Genomic DNA, 13,371 nt, shown 5'->3' with positions numbered 1-13,371 from the left:
GGAAATACAGAAGCGTCCGATTCTATCCGTCTGCTTTGACCCATGACGTCACAAATATGGCGGAAACTACCATACATTACGACTCCAATATGGCACCTATGACGCCATTACGTAAACATGACCACAAACACAAAAATACATGGAAAAACCAACACACACACACGTTCCACAAAAACCTAATAAAACTAACGGGGCAAGCGTGGGAAATTGGGGGGTTTTTGGGTGGGGACAAAATAAATATGAACAAATTTAGACACACACCACCATACCAAACCACACAAAACTCCCCAAATTTCACTAAACACAGCTTCCGAAGCGACAAATTGAAATCGAACACTTTCCTTAACCTGTTGTCCTTACGACATCTCCACATATAGCCGTCCCAGGTCCTAGACGCTGGAACTTTAGTAAACCTCATTTCTTCACGACACACTGAACACTTCAAGACTTCATCCAAAAATCCGAATAGTTGAAGAAATTTTATTAGAGACAACGCACTGTTCCCTATCATCGCCGACAACCGAAAACTTGATCTTGCCAGTCATATCTATACCTACCAAAGACATAAAACAAGCAATTTACCAAAATTCACACACGACGAACAGAAAAAGTACAATAACGTCGAAATAACAAAACTAAAACTGTTAACTCATTGAAAAATATTCCAGTGCAAGCACAGTCTCGATACCACACACGTGCAATGCTGTCACGCAAATGCACCCCATAACCACCGACCGCAACAATACGCCACCTATAAACATGACACACACGCAAACTAAACCAGAAACATCACCTAACACACCAACAGAGAACACCACCGATCACATCAAAACGACACCTGCATGCACGCCACTCTGACAAACTAAATTCCGCGCCGTCGTAACGTCACACACCTCAACAGCCTTACGTCACGGGTCAAAGCCGACGGGTGGGATCGGACGCTTCGGTCGACTCAGACAGATACCGCAAAGAGAGCGGCTTGTAGGGCGCGAAAATTACACGACCTGGAAATTTGCTGTTGAGGCATATTTGCACTTGGATGACTTGTGGAACGCTGTAAACAGTAAATTTGAACCTACGGAATCAAGTTTTGCTACTAAGTATCGGAAGGTGAAATCAAAACTAATCCTTTTGATTGATACAGTAAATTATGTTCACATAGAAAACGCTACGCCAGCAAAAGAGGTATGGGCCAAACTGAAAAACGCATTTGAAAATGGTGCTTTAACCAGGAAAGTAGGATTGCTTCATGAGCTGATAACCACAAGATTGAATAAGTGTAAAAGCGTGGACGAACATGTGAATAAAATAATTTCAATCGTTTGAGGAATATTGGTTTTGAAATTGCGGATGAATGATTGGAACTTTATTGTTAGCTGGACTACTAGAGAAATATCCGCCAATGATTATGGGTTTGGAAAGTTCGGGAAACCCATTACAGCAGATAGTGTTGAAGTAAAGATTCTACAGGACGTACAGAATGAACTAGATTCTAATGCTTCAGAGAAAGAAACAGTGTCAGCTTTATACTCTTAAGTACAAGAAGGAGCAGCCATTAAGATGTTTCAGATGCCAGAAAATTGGACATATTGCTTCACAGTCTAACGAAAAGTAAAGTATAAAAGAAAAGAAGCATGTTCATTCTAGTAGTCTTGAGAGAAAGACTACCCATAAAGGTAAGGCATTCTCTGTTTTTTACTCTTTAAATGAAGCAAGTGACGATCATGCAGAATGGTTCCTAGATTCAGGAGCATGTGTACACATTACCAAAGCTGCATCAGGTTTGTATGATGTTTCGCCAAGCATTGACATTGGAATTTACGCAGTTGACGGATCTAAGTTAAGGTGTGAACTCACAGGAAGAGTGGATCTTAAATTGCTTGTGAATGGGGAAAAGGAAATTGTTACTGCTCATAATGTACATTATGTAAAGAATTTTGAAACTAATTTGTTGTCAGTAAGCGAAATAGTAAAGCAGGGTAATAAAGTTACCTTTGGTATAGAGGGAGCCAAAATGATAGACTCTTGTGGTGATATTGTAGTTACTGCAGGTAAGGTATTTACGAAGTGAATGCAGTTCAAAATACTCCAGAAACAGCTAATCACTCTGTTTTTGCTGCAGAAGGTTTCTTGTGGCATGAGACTTGGACATTTGAATAGGAAGAATATGGCAACTGGGATGGAAAATTATGGAATGAATAATGTCCAATGTAAGGTGTGTTTGAAAGGGAAGCAGGCTAGATTGCCATTTAAATCGAGTCCGAGCAGATCTACCGAAGTCTTTTTAACTCATACAATCAGATCTCTTTGGACCTGTGAAGAATAAATCCTTAGGAGGTAGCTTCTATTTCCTGACATTAATAGATGATTTTTCGAGATACACGTATGTTTATTTTATAAGTAGCAAGGATCAAATGAATCGTGGATAAGGAAGCAGTAGTCGATAGTTGTTCCAAGCGAAGTGATTAGCATTGTTGTGTCTAAAAGGCAGTGTTGCCAAGTTACGGGATTTCCCCCAAATTTAGGGGGAATTAAGGTGCCTAGGGGAAAGTTAGAGAGATAAATGTTTCAGGGGGAAAATATTTAGGGTTACTGCCCGCCCCTCCGCTCGATAATTTCATTCTTGACTCCCTTTTGCCGCCACACTGCCCCGCTTGCTTACCCGACGGTGTGATAAATTATGTAGGGGAATTTGAAGTGCAATATAAGGGAAAACGGTGCGCGAGGGCTGGCATCACTGCTACAGGAGTAGGACTATTGTCTAGAACGTAGGAGTGTAGGACCATTGTGTTCTCAGTTCTGTTGCGCGATTTGTGTGTTCAGTAGTAGTAGTTGTTGGCTGCGATTATTTTTGGTGGAGAATGGCGAAGAAATATGATGCAGTGTTCAGAAACGTGTATAAGGAAGAGTTTCCGTGTTAAATGAATCGAGGAATGGACAAACTTACGCATTTTGTAGTGTATGTAGATGTGACTTTTCAGTAGCTCATGGCGGGAAATGCGACATTCTTAAACATTTGCGAACTAAAAAAACACCAGGACAGCGTCCAGTGTGTAGAACGGAACCAGAAATTTAACTTCTCGTGTAAACCCCAAAATGTAGATGCTGTTACGAGTGCCGAGGCTTTATTTACCGCATTTATGGTAGAGCATAAATTGCCTCGACCACGCTGGGCCTTTGTTTCGCAAAATGTTTCCTGATTCTGAAATTGCGAAACGATATGGGTGCGCCAGAACAAAAACGACCGTTATCCTTACGGAAATGTGCATGGAAGAAAAGGCGAAAGTTATTACACACTTGCAGTCGAATCCATTCGCTATTGCTACCGATGCTAGTAATAAAACTGGCATTACGTTATATCCTATTATCGTATCGTTCTTCACCCCTGAACTCCGTGAAATTCAAAATTGCCTACTCTCTGTGCCTAATTTAAAAGGGGATGCCACTGGAGCTAATATTGCTGATCTTCTACTTTCAACTTTACGGGAATTCCGTATTCCATTAAAAAACTGGCTTTTGGCGCCGATAATACTCCTGTAGTGGTAGGGCTAAAAAAGGGTGTGGCAGGATGTTTGAAGCAAGAAGTAGCTAACTTAATCGTTGTAGGCTGTTCTTGTCACCTAATTGATCTTGCTGCTGAGAAGGGGGCGGCATGTTTGCCTTTAAACGTCGAATAAAATATTATTGACATTTTATTATTTGGAAATGAGTGCAAAGAGGAAAGAAAAGTTTAGAAAGTTTCAAACTTTACATGACACAGAAATGAGGAAAATTCTGAAACATGTGCCTACATGATGGTTATCATTGAAAAGATGTTTGGATAGGATTTTGGAGCAGTGGGAACCTTTGGTTAGTTTGTTCAAGAGTGAAATTGTAAGTAAGGATTCTGAAGTGGAAAATTTGAAGAATTATAAAACTCCAAAATGTAGATGTGTCTACTTCATATCACAAGTCGAAGCACTGTGATAAGATTTCACCACACTCCTCATTTAAAAGAAAAACCCAATCATCAGTTTTACAGAAAACTATTGACACTGTGGACCATGCTTTATCATGTGAGGAACGACTGTTCATGCTTCTGTCATCAAATTTACATAAATCTTTATGCCTTTTCCTTTCAAGTTTTATGCCTGTCGTTGAGAGTCCAAATATAGCTCTTCAGTCAAGTGCCCCACATATCCACTTATTGGAGTCAATTTTGGAGGAACTATTGAAGAATGTGATGGCAAGATTGAGAGACCACTCATTATTAAAACTTCCAGCTCTCTTATTGATGTAGATATCACACTCTAGCAAATCAAAAGGGTGATTGTGATCTGATGATAGGGAATTCAACATTTGCTTTGGTGACCACTTTGAAGCCTGAGGAAAAGTCTATATTCTTTAAGTCTGTAAGAAAATGTTTCTTATCATCATGTGATTACATGATACACAAATTTCCATTCAAAGATGAAGTTTTAATGCATGCAGAAGTTGCAAATATTTCTATAATTGGCAAAGCATCATTTTACAGCCCTAGATTTTTCATAAACAGATTTCCTAATATTGTGACTAGCGAAACTGAACACTTAGATACAGAAGTTGATATTCTTCACTCTGTAACTTTCCGCTGGAAGAAACTAACTTGGCAGCAGAGAGAATTGATGTTCATTGGGCGTTGGTAGGTCAGAAGAAATCGGCTCATGTGGTTCTTCAACTTGCAAAAGTGATGTTGGCTATTTTGTCAATTCCACATAGTAATGCAGAATGTGAGAGAATCTTTAGCACAAGTACAAAGACCAAAACTCAGTTCAGGTCCATGCTTTCAGAAACGTCTTTGGATAAATTTTTGATTTTGAAATCAGTTCAAAAAGGCAAGTGCTTTGTGCAGAAATTTAGTTCAGAGTTTTTGAAGAAGGCTAAGTCAGCTATGGGTGTGCTGAATAAGTAACTACCGTAATCAGACAGATTCAGACTGATAAACTATTCAGATTATTTGCTAAGCCTAACATGTACATCCTGTCTAAAATTGATTTAAATTTGGGAAATATGTCTTACGGATATAAGATGCCATGCAAATATGGGTTGCATTATGAAATGAAAACGTGATCATTTAGCAGTGATTTATTCATGCAGAAACTGTGCTAATGTCAAAACAGAAATCTAACATACGTTAATTTGTTTCCTCAGATCGTAATTTCGAACTGTAGTTCTCTCGAGAGTGCTTCATTTGAATGTGTGTGAATCCAAAGAAACCTGCAGAGCTCATCATTCATATTGTTCAGCATGTTGAATGATAAATTATACAGCCCAAAGGCTCAAGTATGTCCATTATTTAGTATTTACATGTAAATAATAAAGAAAATGTAACTGAATTGTTACAGTTATTGAATTATTGCAACTTTAATCGTCAGGGATGTGTTGTAATTCACAATAGTACACCGCTAAAATTCTCCTGATTTTTCACTTTTGAAAGTTGGCATGTCTGAATGCTGAGCTACCTAAGTGTTTTTGGGCAGAGGCTGTGTCAACGGCAGTGTATTTAATTAACAGATCACCTACCAAAGCTGTGAAACACAAGAGACCTTATGAAGTATGGGGTGGTAAGAAACCGGGTCTAAAGTACTTAAAAGTCAATAGATGTGAAGCCATGGTTCAGATTCCAAAACCATTACCAGGAAAATGGGATGCAAAAAACTCAAAAATATATTTTTGTTGGCTACTGTGAGGATTCAAATGCCTATAGATTTTATAATCCTGTGAATGAGAAGATAATAAGTAGTAGAGATGTAGTATTTTTGGAGGATTGTAGTAAAGTAGTCAAAGTGATACAGTAATGCAACTAAGCATAATATGTGATCGTGCTGAAACAGAGATGGAAACAGAAACAGAGGAACCGAGAATAAAGAGGAAGCTGATGTGCTACCCAAGAATCAAACTGAGGAAGGAAATTGAACAAAGGCAGTCAGTTTAAGGTGGTCTTCATGTACAGCAAAACCAGAAGAATATCCAGAGTATGAAATGTATACTGCCCAAACAATCAACAGTGAACCAATCCAGTTGAAGCTTTAGCAAGTTTAAATGCTCAAGAATGGAAAAAGGCTATTGAAAAGGAGCTGCAATCTTTTGTGGATAATGATACATATGAATGGGTTGACATGCCTGAAAATAAAAAGCCACTAAGAACAAGATGGGTGTTTAATATTAAAAATCCTGAGTGCAATACCAAAATTCAAAGCCAGATTGGTAGTTAAAGGATATTCCCAGAAAGAAGGAATAGATTGCAATGAAATTTCTCACCAGTGGTGAAGTATTCATCATTAAGATACCTTTTAGCTCTTGCAGTAAGGGAAGACTTATTAATTCATCAAATGGATGTGAAAACAGCCTACCTGATTGGAGGAGGAAATAATGTGATTCCACCTGATAAAGTTACGTGACCTTATCAAGGGAAAAGGAGAATTTGGCATTTGAAGAAAGACATATATGGATTAAAGCAAAGTGGCCATTGCTGGAATAAATGTTTGCATAAAACAGAAAACTAGGCATGTTACAGTCAAAAGCAGATCCAAGTATATATCATAAAATGAGCAATGAAGAAATTGCAATCATGGCCATATGGGTAGATGATTTTTTTTATTTTTTATTTTAACCACTAGTGAAAGCCAGATGGACATTAAAAAAAAACAGTTATGATCAGAATTTAATATGCATGATTTAGGGGAAATTAATACTTAAGCATGAAGATTCTAAGAAGTGTCAACAGAGAAGAATTATGGATTGATCAATCTCTGTACACAAGGAAAATCTTAGAAAAGTTCAATATGGAAAATTGTAAACATATTTGTACGCCTATGGAAAATAATGCAAAACTGCTAATAACTGATGATGACAAGAAATGTAAGGAAAGTGTACCCTATTTGGAAGCTGTAGGAAGTCTAATGTACTTAGCACAGACTTGCAGACCAGACATTGCATTTACCACAAATGCAGTAAGCAAGTTTTGCAGTGATCCAAGAGAAAAGCACTGGATGGCAGTCAAGAGAATATTTAGATATTTAAATGGAAGTGTTGATTATAAGTTAAAATATTCTAAAACTGTAAATGTAAATTGGGGAAGATACAGTGATGCGAACTGGGGAAATGATCTGGAAAACAGACACTCCATCACTGGAAGTTGTTTTAGTCTAATGGAAGGATTGATATCGTGGTCATGTAAGAGACAACGAACTGTTGCTTTGAGTACTGTAGAAGCTGAGTATATGGCCTTGTCTTCTACTATCCAAGAAGCTCTTTGGATCCGTACACTGATGAGTGAAATAGAATCTCCTCCAACATTAAAGCCAACTGTGGTATTTTGTGACAATATGGGAGCTATTAAACTTGCAAAAACTGATGTCACCAGTGTAAGATCCAAACATATTGACCTAAGGCATCACTTTATAAGACATCATGTGGAACAGGGAAATATAATCCTCAATTATTTATGCACAGAAGAAACGTTATCTGACCTAACCAACCCTCCCAGTAAGGACAAATTTCAGAAGCTGGTGAAACATTGTGGTTTAACCTGGGATGTATAGTGTTGAGTATCTGAAAAATAATTGTGCAAAGGGGAGTGTTGGGGATATGTGAACAAACATTTTTCAGCCTGCATAGTGGCGCACAACATATGATGTGCAGAGTCCATTAGACTCTGTAGAATATACATGTTCCGTATTTGTTGATGGGCAACATAATATTTTTGCATAGCCAAATGCATTAATATGTATTGTGCGAATAAAGCAAAAGTTTATTTTGTCCCTTAAATGGTAGTTACTTGTCATTTAGCTGTGTTAATCTGCATAAACTATGGCAAAAACATGCGTCTGCCAATAGCAAAATCTGTTGAAGGCTTTAGGAAGACTACGCAATACCTCATAACAACAAATTGCCTTTGATGAGCCTGATGTCACAACTGTTTACATTAGATTAGTTTGAACAGTTGTGAGTGAGGTCATGTGCATGCGCAGTTGAGCAGTGTATAAGTAGTACCCCCCCACCCGTTTCTAGCTACAGGAGTGTGGCAGTTAGCTGTATAATCAATACCAGCAAGCAGCTAGATGCTACTGGGAAAAATTTTACTGGCACGCCTAAGCTGCTAGATTCACGGATTCGCAACAGGCCCGGATCTAGGGGGTGGAGGGCAAACTGGGGTATCTGCCCAGGGCAGTAATTTCAGGTGGTGGGGGGCGCCAAATTCAATCGTATTATTGAGGAAAAAAACCGTGTTTCACAAAGCACCTAGCATCCAGCGAACGCTGGTCTACTGATTATTCATATGATTTTGAAATGCATCCCTGTTGGTTTTTGAACATTTTTGAACGCATTCTAAGTTGATTTCTGAATGAATTGTGAGTTGATTTTTGAGTGCATGCATAGTGTACATGATGTCTCTGCCAGGGGAATCCCCGTTGTATCTAGAAGTAAACTTTCCTGCAGACAAAAGGTGATGGGGCTATACGATTGAGCGGAATAAAGCTGAACAGGTGAATGCCAATCGCTGTTAATGTGGTTGGCTGGGTTTGCGAATGATCAGCATTGTTATAATTACTAGCAGAATCCATAGATTCAGACTACCAGAATGGAAATAAACTACTAACAGGAATAGGTAAGAAAGATGACAGCAAATTTTTGGCCAGACAGCTACACTAGGAAGGGCCAGTTGTACAGTCCCTGGCTAGCAGCCACTAAAGTTCTGTTCTGGGAGTAGTGTGGGAAACACATTGTATGAACATGTAATAACGTATAACCAGAGAATAAATACGGGATAACTAAACCAGTGATTGTGGCAGGGTTAGTGAAGTTAGCTGCAGTGATTGTGGCAGGGTTAGTGAAGTTAACCGGAGAATAAGTTTTGACATTGGTAGGAAAAGTTGCAGAATTAGTGATGAAAAGATTGTTAAAACAAGGAAGGAGAAGAAATGGGGACATCTCTCAAATTATGGAAGAATATGACAATTTAAAATGTGTACAAAAATTTCGTACTACTACTTTTCGATCAAACTCGTGCTTCAGAAGCTGGAGCGTATGAGTGAAATGTGAAACTATTTCCTAACATAAAACCTTTTCCTTTTAGTAGAGCTAATAGGCATTTGACATTGCTACTTCGTGAATTATAGCCTGTCGTGTTATAAAAATGACCATTTGTGCCAAAACAGTCTTGTTCATTTAGTATATGTTACAATTGCTGCAATATTAGGCAGACCTATTTCATTTTATCTAGCAGACAGTGACAAAATACAGTAATCAGATCGAGAAACCACACCAGTCTCTTGGGTAATGTTTGTATTCACAGCTTTTTCAGTATTAGACGATGACATTTTGTTTTTTCGTGTAGAAAAACATTTGAGGAACTTTGATGATGTAACAGGTTCTTTCCCAGAAAGAAAAGCACGCCATGTAAAGCTGTTGCAAGATTAGAGAGAACAAAAATACTAGGACTTAAAGATTGAAGATATGTGTACTGTCTTGCTTATCTCTTGTCTTTACTGGTTTTATTTAATTTTATGTCACACAAAACAGCCAGCTATTAGCTAATAGGCAATAAAGAGTGCAGATTTTCTGAAGAGTTCTTGTTCTCCCGGTTACAAATAATCCCATCCAGTATTAATTGCGAGTTTTTTTTAAAGAGGGGCAGGATATCAAACCGGCTGACTGGGAGCAGGAGAGGCACCACAGGACACTTTAATATCCACTGTCCTGAATATAGATTTGATGGCTTCCATTACAAAATATTACGCGTTTGAATTCTACAGAGCGAAATACAGTGACGTGCGATAGAAGAATGCTTTGTGAAGGGGCATGGCACTGCACTCACTTAAGACCAAATAACATGTCTAACATTTCCTCGAATACGTATGTTTTATGTATCAGACTCTTCAGAAAGATGTGCGCTACAAAATGAACATGTTTTCAAGAAGTCGATTTTTTTTAATTTTTAGCAACCTACCTTAAACGCTCAAGGGGGCGGGAGGGTGCCATTATCTAGTATTGCCCCAGTTCAGAAATATCGTAGTTCCAGGGCTGATGCACCAGTGTTTACGTTTAGTGATTTTGCTGTTTCCTCTTCGTTTATTGCTCTCATGTCAAATGAAAACAAAACGGATTTCTGTGGCCAGGAACTATCAAGTGAATTAAAATACATTCACATAATTATGGAAGGCTAAAATAAGTTATTAATTTCAAATTTTCTGTTATTTCCATCTTTCTGACTGTCAAGCATTAATCGCCTCGCAGAACAATCAAGCTATTTTCAACGGCTTGCTAAAGAAATTTGGCTTTTATAAATCTTTTCCATTGAGGCAGTCAATTTATTTGAAACGAAGTGTTTAATTCCACACTGTTGGCTGGTTTCAACTGTTAGCTGTATTTCAAGTGCACATTTTCATCTACTAGCACATATGGCATTATGCCATAGTAAAGAACCAAACATGAGATACCGTAATACAGTACTGGTACTCTAAGAAAATTTACATCCAAATGTGCACTGTAAGCTGAATTATGCATTTTAGAATGGTTCACGAAATTACGATGCTCTTGGAGTACCCTCTACTGTCTTGTTTCTTTTATGACATAATGTAAGAGCTTTTAATGTTTTACACATACGAACATACGGGTTTCCTGTGTCATCGTAGCTATGCAACTGCGGTGATGCCTTCTATCTGGCGCTCTCTGCCAACTGCTGAAATGAACCTATTAATGTACGATGAATTTCTTAAATCACAGAGCGTTTGACTCTCATAAAAAATCAACTCTCTGAGGACGATCATTTAGAAGAATTTCGGGCCCAGAAGATCAGACATTTATGCCATTGTTAAAAATTTTACTCGCCCATTTTTGTGATGGATCTTAACATGTAAGATGTGCAAAGAAATCAACATTAATGAAAGCTTCTCTTTTCTTCTAGCAATGCTGTGTGTGTTAATTTAAACCATTAACTTTTCCTATTTGCGTGTTCTTCTTACTTAACAGTGCTGTTGTAATTGGCTGACTACATCACACTATGCTCTGAATATCTGCTGTCATCAGCTGGCAAGATCATGTGACATAAGCTATGACTGGCTTACAAAAGCACATTGCAATCTCGATTTCAATGTTTCGGAAAGTAACATGCAGTGTACTTGTTGCTGCACATCAAACATCTTTCGAAAACGTGTTTTTCTCCCTGAGTTTCATTTTCTAAAGTGCTGGGAAATTCTACCTTGGTGTGTAAAACCATAACCATTCAAAGGATTGATATGTTTTACAGTTCCGAGGAAAAGTGTACTGTCACTTAACACAGAGAAAGTGTATTTTTAACTGGGAAATTCATGAACCTTTGTTTTCCTTGTCTGCGCATACACCCTGAATATAAACAACATTTCTGTTGTTTTAATGAGCAGTCGTCCAGATTCATAGTATATCATGCAACCTTCTTTATCGAAAATAACCTATCTTTTTCAGTGAGCTCACTCGCGTGTAAGATTGCATGGTTGATTTCGGGCGCAAGGAGTGTATTGTTAACTACGAATTCTTTAGCCATCCTTCGTTCTTAATTATCTTTGCCCTTACGCTTTTGCCCAGGGCTTATGTTTTTCTGCAATCAGCAAAGTTCATGATTTCAGCTAACATATTTTTATCAACATTTTAAAAAATTTTCATTTCGTACACGTGATGAGTTGCCCTGGAATCCAGTTAACCCTACTTAGTGCAACTTGGTTTTAACTACTGCATCCCATTCATCTGGGAGGCCACACAAAATACACATTTCTGTATCTACAGCCTTAATTTTGACACCAATGTTTGCTAGATCTGCTACAGTTGGTTTATGAGTTCCAGGGAATTTCTGTCTCAGTTTCACAGTGTGAAATTTACAATCCTTTGGAATATATTTTTGAAATTCTTCCCATACTGTTTCTGGATTTGTTAAATTCCGTATAAGTATTTGCTGCCCATCGTATATAAACATGGTATCAGCAATTAATGCACCTTTACCAGGTCCAGGCTTAACTGTTGTACACAAATCAGAATCAATGCTTAATTTTCATTTGGTACAACAAGGAAGCATAATTCACTAGCAGTAGTTTCTCAATGCTGTCCATTCTACATCATCTTTGTATATGTCACTAATCACCTTGATGTTGTTAAGAGAACATGTTTTCTTTTCTGTAAGATTCATGAACACAGCTTAGCATCAATTAACACTTTCCAAACAGTCTATATCGGAATTGTCTTATTATGTCACATTACACATATGTAGGTGAGTTATTCAGTTGCCTAGAATTGACAGGAGATGAATTTGCTTGTGTGGCTGAATATAGCAGGCCCAGGGCACAGTGTGCTTGGAGAAAATCTATAATAAATCACAATTAAATAATAAAGCAAATCTGTATACACTACTTCTTCAGTAGCGCTCCACACTTCTTGGTTATTTGCTGCTTTTTCCCACCGCTGATTCCCTTACTGGTGAGATCTACTATTATGTCGTCAGTCCATCTTCTTCTAGGTCTCCATTTTCACCTAACTGAATGAATCACACCTTTCATCATTTTCTTTGGAATTCTATTTGCTGCCATTCTCTCCACATGTCCTAGCCATCATATTCGCTGTGATTTGACAAATTTTACCATACCCATACTTTGTATTAACTCTTGTAATTCGGAATTATAGCATGTTCTCCAGCCTCCTTCCTCCCTTATTGGACCATAGATTTTTTTTAGTATTCTCCACTCAAAGGTTCTTAGTGCATTTTTTTCATGCTCTGTCAATGTCCATTGCTCTGACCTGTATGTGATAACTGGGCAGACTAGGGAGTTATAGATTTGCAGTTTTGTTTTTCTTGTAACAAGACTATTTCTGAAAAGTCACACATTTGCAAAGTAAGCTTTGTTTCCTGCTTGTATTCTTTCCCTTATAGCCTTTCCAGTACTGTTACCATTTGTTATTAGGGCTCCCAAGTAGTTGGGAGAGGACACTCCTTTGAAGCATTTCCCATTAAAGTTTAAGTCTTTAAGAGTTCTTGTGGCCTCATATTGTGACATTACCATATATTTTGTTTTGTTTTCATTTACTATAAGGCTAATTTTTAAGGTTTCTGTTTCCATTACTCTGTTTGTTTCTTGAAGTGTATTTATATTTATTTCCTACTATAGCAATACCAAGAGCACATGCACATACCTGGCTAGTTCTCTTAAATATGGTGCCTCTTTTGTTGATTTTATTTACTACACTATGCATGGCTATATGGAATAGGACAATGGAGAGACTATCACCTTGCTTCACACCTTTAATAAAGCCTTCACTTGTTCTGCGAATGACCTTTACTTTTGCTTCTGTCTCTGTCATTGTGATTCTGATTAGTCTTATTGGTTT

This window comes from Schistocerca cancellata, chromosome 9, assembly GCF_023864275.1.
Source record: "Schistocerca cancellata isolate TAMUIC-IGC-003103 chromosome 9, iqSchCanc2.1, whole genome shotgun sequence".
Taxonomy (NCBI): domain Eukaryota; kingdom Metazoa; phylum Arthropoda; class Insecta; order Orthoptera; family Acrididae; genus Schistocerca; species Schistocerca cancellata.
The sequence above is the reverse complement of the archived record's forward strand: the minus strand, read 5'-3'. Positions refer to the sequence as shown.